Genomic DNA, 11,833 nt, shown 5'->3' on the forward strand with positions numbered 1-11,833 from the left:
ATTTAATTTGCTAATTTTAATTCACCTTTGATTCCACTAGATGCCTTGATGTGTTTGTTAGTGAATTCAAGTTGAAAAGGCTAGGAATGGATCAAAGGAGTGAAGAGAAAAGCATGCAAAGTGGAGAATTCATGGAAAATTGATGAGCGGATAATTTATACGCTTTTTGGCATTGTTTTTAGTATGTTTTTAGTAGGATCTAGTTACTTTTAGGGATTTTTTCATATGTTTTTATGCTAAATTCACATTTCTGGACTTTACTATGAGTTTGTATGTTTTTCTGTGATTTCAGGTGAATTTTGCCTGAAATTGAGGGACCTGAGCAAAACTCTGAAGAAAGGCTGACAAAAGGACTGCTGATGCTGATGGATTCTGACCTCCCTGCACTCAAAGTGAATTTTCTGGAGCTAGAGAAATCTAAATGGTGAGCTTGCAACGGCGTTGGAATGTAGACATCCAGGGCTTTTCAGAAATATATAATAGTCCATACTTTATTCGAAAATTGACGACGTAAACTGGCGCTCAACGCCACTTATACGCTGCAGTCTGGAGTTAAACGCCAGAAAAATGTCAAGAACCAGAGTTGAACGCCAGAAATGGGTCACAACCTGGCGTTCAACTCCAGAAATGGACTCTGCACGTGGATAGCTAAAGCTAGCCCAAGCACACACCAAAGTGGGCCCCGGAAGTGGATTTCTGCACTTAGACTTACTTCTGTAAACCCTAGTAACTAGTTTAGTATAAATAGAACTTTTTACTATTGTATTATTTGTCTTTTGACCATTCGGTCTTTGACCACATCTTTGGTCTCAGTTTTAATCCATTATTCATCTTAGGAGGCTATTGATCACGCCTAGGGGGGCTGGCCTCACAGCCATGCCTGAACCTTTATCACTTATGTATTTTCAACGGTAGAGTTTCTACACTCCATTGATTAAGGTGTGGAGCTCTACTGTACCTCGAGTATTAATGCAATTACTATTTTCTTCTATTCAATTCAACTTGTTCTTATTCCAAGATATTCGTTGCACTACAACTTGATGAATGTGATGATCCGTGACACTCATCATCATTCTCACCTATGAACGCGTTCCTAACAACCACCTCCGTTCTACATTAGACCGGGCGCATATCTCTTGGATTCCTTAATCAGAATCTTCGTGGTATAAGCTAGAATTGATGGCGGCATTCATGAGAATCCGGAAAGTCTAAACCTTGTCTGTGGTATTCCGAGTAGGATTCAATGATCGAATGACTGTGACGAGCTTCAAACTCGCGAGTGCTGGGCGTTAGTGACAGACGCAAAAGGACGAAGAATCTTATTCCAGTATGATCGAGAACCGACAGATGATTAGCCGTGCTGTGACAGAGCATGTGTGCATATTTTTCACTAAGAGAATGGGAAGTAGCCATTGACGACGGTGACACCCTACATACAGCTTGCCATGGAAGGGAGTAAGAAGGATTGGATGGAAGCAGTAGGAAAGCAGACGTCCTAGAGTCATACAGTATCTCCATACGCTTATCTGAAATTCCTACCAATGAATTTACATAAGTATTTCTATCCTTTATTTCTAGAGTCATATGTTTGGACCATGGTTCTGTGCACCCGTTTTTGGCGCCATTGCCAGGGAAAGAACGAGCAAATAATTTTACAAATACAAATCTGAGTGGTCACGATTTCGCATACCAAGTTTATGGCGCCGTTGCCGGGGATTGTTTGAATTTGGACAACTGACGGTTCATCTTGTTGCTCAGATTAGGTAATTTTATTTTCTTTTATTTCTTATTTTCGAAAAAAATATATAAAAATACAAAAAAATTTTCTTTTTCGTTCTTCCAAAAATAATTTTTGAAAAATTTCAAAAAAATTTTATAAATTCATAAAATCAAAAATATTTTTGTGTTTCTTGTTTGAGTCTAGTGTCAATTTTTAAGTTTGGTGTCTTGCATGTGTTAGTGTTTCTCAAGAATTTCTGGAAATTCATCATATGTTCTTCATGATCTTCAAGTTGTTCTTGGCCAGTCTTCTTGCTTGATCTTTATGTTTTCTTGTTTTGTGTCTTATGTTGTTTTTCATATGCATTTTTGCATTCGTATTTTCTAAGCATTGAAAATTTCTAAGTTTGGTGTCTTGCATGTTTTCTTTGCATAAAAAATTTTTCAAAAATAAGTCTTGATGTTCATCTTGACCTTCAAAGTGTTCTTGGTGTTCATCTTAACATTCATAGCATTCTTGCATACATTCATTGTTTTGATCCAAAACTTTCATGCATTGCATCATTTCATGTTTTTCTCTTTCATCATTAAAAATTCAAAAATAAAAAAAATATATCTTTTCCTTTTTTCCCTCAAATTTTCGAAATTTTGAGTTGACTTTTTTAAAAAATTTTAAAATTAGTTGTTTCTTATGAGTCAAATCAAAATTTCAATTTTAAAAATCTTATCTTTTTCAAATCTTTTTCAAAAATCAAATCTTTTTCCACTTTTCTCATTATTTTCGAAAATTTTAGAAATTTGATTTTCAAAAATCTTACTAACAATAAATATGATTGATTTAAAAATTTGAAGTTTGTTACTTGCTTGTTAAGAAAGGTTCAATCTTTAAATTCTAGAATCATATCTTTTAGTTTCTTGTTAGTCAAGTAATCTATTTTGATTTTAAAAATCAAATCTTTTTCAAAATATCTTTTAATTATATCTTTTTCAAAACTTTATCTTTTTCAAAATTTGATTTTAAAATATCTTCTCTAACTTCTTATCTTTTTATCTTTTCAAAATTAATTTTCAAAATATTTTTAAATCAACTAACTAACTTTTTGTTTGTTTCTTATCTTTTTCAAAACCATCTAACTAACTCTCTCTCTCTAATTTTCGAAAATCCTCTCTCTTTTTCAAAATTCAATTTTAATTAACTAATTGTTTTAAATTTTTAACTTAATTTTAAATTTTTATTTTCGAAAATTTATTTAAAAATTTTAATTTTATTTTCAAAAACTAACTTTAATTTTTAATTTATTCTTTTAATTATTTTCGAAATTTCCTATCCCTTTTTTCATTCTATTTATTCATTCATCTACTAACACTTCTCCTCACCTCAAATTCGAACCCCCTCTTCTCCTCTGAGTTCGAATTGCCCTCCTCTTAATTCTTATTCTTCTTTTTTTTCTACTAACACAAGGGAATCTCTATACTGTGGTAAAGAGGATCCCCATTATTATTTTCTGTTCCCTCCTTTTTTATATGAGCAGGAGCAAGGACAAGGACATCCTTGTTGAAGCAGATCCAGAACCTGAAAGGACGCCGAAGAGGAAATTAAGAGAAGCCAAATTACAACAAACCAGCGAGCACCTGTCAGGAATTTTCTGTACCCAAGAGGAGGAGATGGCAACTGAAAATAATAATAATAATGCAAGGAGGATGCTTGGTGATTATTCTACACCTACTTCCAAGTTTGATGGAAGGAGCATCTCCATCCCTGCTGTTCCGGGGGTAACCTGAAACTATAGGTCGATCTCGGATGAGATCTCCTGTGCTGGTCGGACCAATGTGTCCGGCTGGTGAATAGCGGCCGGAGCTGGTGCGTCCGACTTGTTGGACTGAACGTGCTACTGATCCTTTGTCACCGAAGGGTGGGGGGTACCTGCAAGAGACTCCGATGCTTAAGTCAGCAAGGGTATTAAACAGGTTTTATGTAGAATCAGAGTATGAGTTATACCTGGGTGCTCCAGTGTATTTATAATGGTGAGATGTGACCTTTGTTTAGATAAGTTAGTTATCTTATCTTATCTCTTTTTAAGTCGAATGCAGGTATGAAACTAGAATGAAATCTTCATCTTTGAGTTGAGGTCAGCGTATCTTAGCGGAACCGCCTTTATCTCTATAGGCTTTTAGGCCGTCTTAGGATTTGGGTCGTGTTCCTCCATTTGGGCCCTTTACTGGGCTCTCTTGTCGATTTGGCCGAGCTCTTTGAAGAGGTCAGATAGTCTGACCTGAAGAGGTCGGTTGCTTTGCTACTGAACATCCCGGCTCGGACTGTTCAACCCAGGGTATGAACAGTGCCCCTGCTTGAGCTCGGTCTTCTTTGTTGAGGTCAAGTTCTTGACTTCGGTCCTTCTCTGGTGAAGCCGAACTCAAGCATTTTGTCGATTCCTCTTGCAGCAACTTTTGAATGTAGAACGTTTTCCTCTAAAAGCTCGCGCTTTTATATCGGTGCTTTGGAAATGTGCGAGGGTTTAATGCCTTTATTAATTTTAACATTAATTGCCCCGTTTCCCTTAGGCTCTCTTTATTTTGATTTTGAAAACCCAGAAACGGTTTCTCTCCTTCGCCCCTTTCGTAACTTCTTCGCATTTCTCCCTTCATTCTCTCGCTCTCAATTTTTCTTTGTGTTTGTTCTGTTTCGCCTCGCTCTTTCTCTGCATCGTTTTGCCTTGGTACTCCGTTGGTGCTTCACTTGAGAGACGATTTCCTGCCCCGGCTTTCAACTTTCTTCCGAACTTTCCTCCTTTTTCCAGGTTTGGTTTCTACTTTCTGCTTCCTTACTTCTTTTGCTGTTTGACCTTCGATTTTTGATAAGGTTTTGGTTTTGCTTGAATGCTTGTTTGAAAAGCTTGAATCTTTTTACATTTGTCGTGCCCGTTTGTCACCGTGTGTGCTGGAGTTTCTTCATCTTCTGCATGATTGCTTTTGCTTAATGCTTTTAGGGCTTTCGCATGCTATCGCCTTTTCTGTTTGTGCTTTCGATGGTGGTTTTCACCTAATTCTGAGAAAGGTTATGTCTTTGGTGATTTTCTGTTTGGCATTGTTGACGTTGACAGTGCTTTTGCTGGTAGACTGTAGAAAGATAGTTGCTTTGATGACTTTTGCGTTTTTTAACTTGATGGACGAAATGCTTGCTGCTTTAGGTCTACTTTCCTTGTTTTGAGAGATGTTTTTAGTAACCCCGTCTTCTTTTCTTTCTTGTAGGATTAGTTGGCCTCATGTCTTCTCGCAATAACATTGTAGAGATGTCTTCCAGAGTTCCTGAGGGGATGTCCGATTGGCTGGACTCCCTTGTTTTGTTGTGTGTTTCTGTTGTGGATGCTGAGTTTTGCACAGAACTGAGGAAGCGCCATAGGATTTGTGGTAACAATGCCCGTGAGGAGGATTATGAGCTTGTTGCCCCTGATTCTGACGAGAGAGTTTGCTTTCCGACTTTTGTTGAGGGCGAGCGTCCCTTCTTTTATGCTTACAAATACTTTTTTAGTCAGTTGAACGTTTCTTTTCGTTTCACTACTTTTGAGACCGACCTGCTGTGGTCGTGTAATATTGCTCCATCCCAGCTTCACCCCAATTCCTGGGGTTTTATTAAGATTTTTCAACTTCTCTGCCGTGAACTAGATGTAACTCCTTCCCAGACTTTGTTTCTTTATTTGTTTGTTTCTGCCAAGCCTGGCGGTTCCTCAAAAAAGAAAGCTTCTTGGGTTTCTATCCAGTCCGCCCAGGACCATAAAGTGTTTGCTATGTATGATGAGTCCTTTAAGGACTTCAAGAACTACTTTTTTAAATTTTGAGCCGTTGAAGGGGCCCGCCCCTTTTTTCTTGATGAAAATGACGAGCCCTCCTTCCCTCTAGAGTGGCAGAAGGATGTAAGAGTGTCTCGCTACTCTTGGGAGATGCTTGATGATGTCGAACGTGCTTTTGTGGTTGTTCTTGAGGATCTTTGGGGGAAACCACCCCATCTTGATACGAAGAGATTTTTGAATGATCCGTCCTTGGTTCGAACTGTTTTGGGTATTTTGTCTGGCTTTGTTTTTATACTTGTTTTTCCTTCCTCTTTATTATGCTTATAACTCTTTGCTATTGCTGCGTTTGCAGAGATGTCGAAGAACACTAATTCCCTGAAGGCTTTTAAGAAGGCGAAGAAGGCCACTGCTGCTCTGAACATCTCGGCCAAGGTGGCCGGAGAGGGGACCTGAGCAAAACTCTGATAAAAGGCAGACAAAGGACTGCTAATGCTGTTGGATTCTGACCTCCCTGCACTCGAAATAGATTTTCTGGAGTTTCAAAAATTTAAATGGCGCTCTCTTAACGGCATTGGAAAGTAGACATCCAGAGCTTTTGAGCAATATATAATAGTCTATACTTTATTCATGATTAGACGACGTAAACTGGCGCTCAACGCCAGTTCCATGCTGCATTCTGGAGTCAAACGCCAGAAACACGTCACGAACCAAAGTTGAACGCCAAAAACACGTTACAACTTGGCGTTCAACTCCAAAAGAAGTCTCAGCTCGTGTAAAGTTCAAGCTCAGCCCAAGCACACACCAAGTGGGCCCTGGAAGTGGATTTCTGCATCAATTACTTACTTCTATAAACCCTAGTAGTTAGTCTAGTATAAATAGGAGTTTTTACTATTGTATTCAGTGTCTTTGATTGTATTATTCGATCTTTTGACCAAGTTTGGGGGCTGGCCATTCGGCCATGCCTGAATCTTCATCACTTATGTATTTTCAACGGTGGAGTTTCTACACACCATAGATTAAGGGTGTGGAGCTCTGCTGTACCTCAAGTTTTAATGCAATTACTACTCTTTTCTATTCAATTCGACTTGTTCTTATTCTAAGATATTCGTTGCACTTCAACATGATGAATGTGATGATCCGTGACACTCATCATCATTCTCACCTATGAACGCGCGTGACTGACAACCACTTCCATTCTACCTTAGACCGGGCGCATATCTCTTGGATTCCTTAATCAGAATCTTCGTGGTATAAGCTAGATTGATGGCGGCATTCATGAGAATCCGGAAAGTCTAAACCTTGTCTGTGGTATTCCAAGTAGGATTCAGGGATTGAATGACTATGACGAGCTTCAAACTCGCGATTGTTGGGCGTGATGACAAACGCAAAAGAATCAAGGAATTCTATTCCAACATGATCGAGAACTGACAGATGATTAGCCGTGCTGTGACAGAGCATTTGGACCTTTTTCACTGAGAGGATGGGATGTAGCCATTGACAACGGTGATGTCCTACATACAGCTTGCCATGGAAAGGAATAAGAAGGATTGAAGGAAGGCAGTAGGAAAGCAGAGATCCAAAAGGGACAAGCATCTCTAGACACTTATCTGAAATTCCCACCATTGAATTACATGAGTAACTCTATCTTTATTTTCTGCTTATTTATTATTAATATTCAAAAACTCCATAACATTTACTATCCGCCTAACTGAGATTTACAAGGTGACCATAGCTTGCTTCATACCAACAATCTCTGTGGGATAGACCCTTACTCACTTAAGGTATTACTTGGACGACCCAGTGCACTTGCTGGTTAGTTGTGCGGAGTTGTGACTAAGTGTGATTCACGTTGAGAGCGCTACCAAGTTTTTGGTGCCATTGTTGATGATCACAATTTCGTGCACCAAGTTTTTGGCGCCGTTGCCGGGGATTGTTCGAGTATGGACAACTGACGGTTCATTTTGTTGCTCAGATTAGGTAATTTTCTTTTTTTATTTTCTTTTCAAAAAGTTTTCAATAATATTTTTTAAAAAAAATCTTCTCTTTGTTTTCGAAAAATTATTCAAAATTTTTTAGAATGAATTATAGTGTTTCATAAAGTAGGTTGAAGCTTGGATGACTGTAAAGCCATATTTAATTCCTGGGGTTTTGATTGAGGACTATGAATTCATTACTTCCTTTTTTCAAAATATGTTTTGGAAAAATTTATTAAGAAAATCCAAAAAAATCATAAAATCATAAAAACCAAAAATATTTTGTGTTTCTTGTTTGAGTCTTGAGTCAATTTATAAGTTTGGTGTCTATTGCATGTTCATCTTATTCTTGCATTTTTTTTTTGAAAATTCATGCATTCATAGTGTTCTTCATGATCTTCAAGCTGTTCTTGGTAAGTCTTCTTGTTTGATCTTGATGTTTTCTTGTTTTGTGTCTTCTATTGTTTTTCATATGCATTTTTGCATTCATAGTGTTCATGCATTAAAGAATTCTAAGTTTAGTGTCTTGCATGTTTTCTTTGCATAAAAAATTTTTCAAAAACATGTTCTTGATGTTCATCATGATCTTCAAAGTGTTCTTGGTGTTCATCTTGACATTCATAGTGTTCTTGCATGCATCATGTGTTTTGATCTGAAATTTTCATGCATTGAGTCATTTTTGTGTTTTTCTCTCTCATCATTAAAAATTCAAAAAAAATCAAAATATATCTTTTCCTTATTTCTGTCAAAAATTCAAAATTTTGGGTTGACTTGGTCAAAAATTTTTAAAATAAGTTGTTTTCTTATTAGTCAAGTCAAAATTTCAATTTTAAAAATCATATCTTTTCAAAACTTTTTCAAAAATCAAATCTTTTTTCATTTTTTTTATATATTTTCGAAAATTTCTTTTAAATTGATTTTCAAAATCTTTTTTTATCTTTATTTCATAATTTTCAAAATTACACTAACAATTAATGTGATTGATTCAAAAATTTGAAGTTTGTTACTTTCTTGTTAAGAAAGGTTCAATCTTTAAATTCTAGAATCATATCTTTTAGTTTCTTGTTAGTTAAGTAATTAATTTTAAATTAAATCTTTTTCAACTATATCTTTTTAATCATATCTTCTTATCATATCTTTTTATATCATATCTTTTTCAAAATTTTTTCTTTTTCAAAATTTTTTCTTTTTCAAAAATTTGATTTCAAAATATCTTATCTAACTTCTTATCTTCTTATCTTTTCAAAATTGATTTTAATATCTTTTTCAACTAACTATTTGACTTTTTGTTTATTTCTTATCTTTTTCAAAACCACCTAACAACTTTTCTCTCTCTAATTTTCGAAAATACTTCACTCTTTTTTAAAAAAATTCTTTTTTTATTTAATTAATTATTTTAAATTTTAATTTTAATTTCATTTCTTATTTTTATTTTCGAAAATCATTTAACTCCTTTTCAAAATTTAATTTTGAAAATTTCTCCCTCTCTCATCTCCTATTTATTTATTCATTTACTAACACATCTCTTCACCTCTCTTCATCTCAAATCACTGCCCCTATCCTTACCCTTGTGTTTGGATTCTCCTTTCTTTATTCCCTTCTTCTTCTACTAATAATAAGGAACCTCTTTACTGTGACATAGAGGATTCCTCTTCTTTTTCTGTTCTCTTCTCTTTCATATGAGCATGAACAAGGAAAAAGGCATTCTTGTTGAAGCTGATCCAGAACCTGAAAGGACTCTGAAGAGGAAACTAAGAGAAGCTAAATTACAACAAACCAGAGACAACCTTGCTGAAATTTTCGAACAAGAAAAGGAGATGGCAGCCGAACCTAACAACAATAATTCAAGAAGGATGCTTGGTGACTATACCACACCTACGTCCAAGTTTGATGGAAGAAGCATCTCAATTCCTACCATAGGAGCAAACAATTTTGAGCTGAAACCTCAATTAGTTGCTCTAATGCAACAGAACTACAAGTTTCATGGACTTCCATCAGAAGATCCTTACCAGTTCTTAACTAAGTTCTTGCAGATCTGTGAGACTGTTAAGACTAATGGAGTAGATCCTGAAGTCTACAGGCTAATGCTTTTCCCTTTTGCTGTATGAGACAAAGCTAGAACATGGTTGGACTCTCAACCTAAAGATAGCCTGGACTCTTGAGATAAGTTGGTCATGGCCTTCTTGGCTAAGTTCTTTTCTCCTCAAAAGCTGAGCAAGCTTAGAGTGGATGTTCAGACCTTCAAACAAAAAGATGGTGAATCCCTCTATGAAGCTTGGGAAAGATACAAACAGATGACCAAAAGATGTCCTTCTGACATGTTTTCAGAATGGACCATGATAGATATATTCTATTATGGTCTATCTGAGTTCTCTAAGATGTCATTGGACCATTCTGCAGGTGGATCCATTCACCTAAAGAAAATGCCTGCAGAAGCTCAAGAACTTATTGACATGGTTGCAAATAACCAGTTCATGTACACTTCTGAGAGGAATTCCGTGAATAATGGGACGCCTCAAAGGAAGGGAGTTCTTGAAATTGATGCTCTAAATGCCATATTGGCTCAGAACAAAATGTTGACTCATCAAGTCAACATGATTTCTCAAAGTCTGAATGGATGGCAAAATGCATCCAACAGCACTAAAGAGGCATCTTCTGAAGAAGAAGCTTATGATCCTGAAAACCCTGCAATGGCAGAGGTAAATTATATGGGTGAACCTTATGGAAACACCTATAATTCATCATGGAGAAATCATCCAAATTTCTCATGGAAGGATCAACAAAAGCCTTAACAAGGCTTTAATAATGGTGGAAGAAATAGGCTCAGCAATATCAAGCCTTATCCATCATCTTCTCAGCGACAGACAGAGAATTATGAACAGAATACCTCTAACTTAGCAAATTTAGTCTTTGATCTGTCTAAGGCCACTTTAAGTTTCATGAATGAAACAAGGTCCTCCATCAGAAATCTGGAGGCACAAGTAGGCCAGCTGAGTAAGAAAATCACTGAAACCCCTCTTAGTACTCTCCCAAGCAATACTGAAGAAAATCCAAAAAGAGAGTGCAAGGCCATTGATATAATCAATATGGACGAACCTAGAGAGGAAGGAGAGGACGTGAATCCCAATGAGGAAGACCTTATGGTACGTCTCTCAAGCAAGAAGGAGTTCCCTATTGAGGACCCACGGGGATCTGAGGCCCATATAGAGACCATAGAGATTCCATTAAACCTCATTCTATCATTCATGAGCTCTGAAGACTATTCTTCCTCTGAAGAGGACGAAGATGTAACTGGAGAGCAAGTTGCTCAATATCTAGGAGCTATCATGAAACTGAATGCCAAGTTATTTGGTAATGAGACTTGGGAAGGTGAACCTCCCTTTCTCATTAGTGAACTAGATACCTGGGTTCAGCAAATTTTATCTCAAAAGAGACAAGATCCTGGCAAATTTGTAATATCCTGTACCATAGACACCATGAACTTTGAGAAAGCTCTGTGTGACCTAGGGTCAGGCATAAATCTTATGCCACTCTCTGTAATGGAGAAGCTGGGGATCATTGAGGTACAGCCTGCCATATTTTCATTGCAAATGGTAGACAAGTCAGTAAGACAAGCTTATGGATTGGTAGAGGACGTGTTGGTAAAGGTTGAAGGCCTTTACATCCCTGCTGATTTCATAATCTTAGACACTAAGAAGGAGGAGGATGAATGCATCATCCTTGGAAGACCTTTCCTAGCCACAGTAGGAGTTGTGATAGATGTTAACAGAGGAGAATCAGTCCTTCAATTGAATGGGGACTAACTTGTGTTTAAGGCTCAAGGATCTTCTTCTTTAACAATGGAGAGGAAGCATGAAAAGCTTCTCTCAGTACAGAGTCAAACAAAGCCCCCACAATCAAACTCTAAGTTTGGTGTTGAGAGGCCACAGCCAAACTCTAAGTTTGGTGTTGAATCCCCACATCCAAACTCTATGTTTGGTGTTGGGAGTCTACAATATTGACTTGATCACCTGTGAGGCTCTATGAGAGCCCACTGTCAAGCTATTGACATTAAAGAAGCGCTTATTAGGAGGCAACCCAATTTTTATTTATCTAATTTTATTTTATTTTCATTGTTCTTTTATGTTTTATTAGGTTCATGATCATGTGGAGTCACGAAAAAAAATATTAAAATTAAAAATAGAATAAAAAACAGCAGAAGAAAAATCACACCCTGGAGGAAGGACTTACTAGCATTTAAACGCCAGTAAGGAGCATCTGGCTGGCGTTCAACGCCAGAACAGAGCATGGATCTGGCGTTGAACGCCAGAAATAAGCAGCATCCTGGCGTTTAAACGCCAGGAATATACCCTG

The 11,833-nt window shown here is 36.9% G+C and overlaps 1 non-coding gene across 1 annotated transcript; it reads right to left on the minus strand.

Annotated features, from left to right (window-relative positions):
• Positions 1-9,696: 9,696 nt before the first annotated feature.
• Positions 9,697-9,800, minus strand: LOC130977957 (small nucleolar RNA R71). The gene has a single exon (XR_009085625.1). It is a non-coding gene; the product is annotated as a small nucleolar RNA R71 (small nucleolar RNA).
• Between the last annotated feature and the right edge of the window lie 2,033 nt (positions 9,801-11,833).

The sequence above is a fragment of the Arachis stenosperma genome, chromosome 4 (genome assembly GCF_014773155.1).
Source record: "Arachis stenosperma cultivar V10309 chromosome 4, arast.V10309.gnm1.PFL2, whole genome shotgun sequence".
Taxonomy (NCBI): Eukaryota; Viridiplantae; Streptophyta; class Magnoliopsida; order Fabales; family Fabaceae; genus Arachis; species Arachis stenosperma.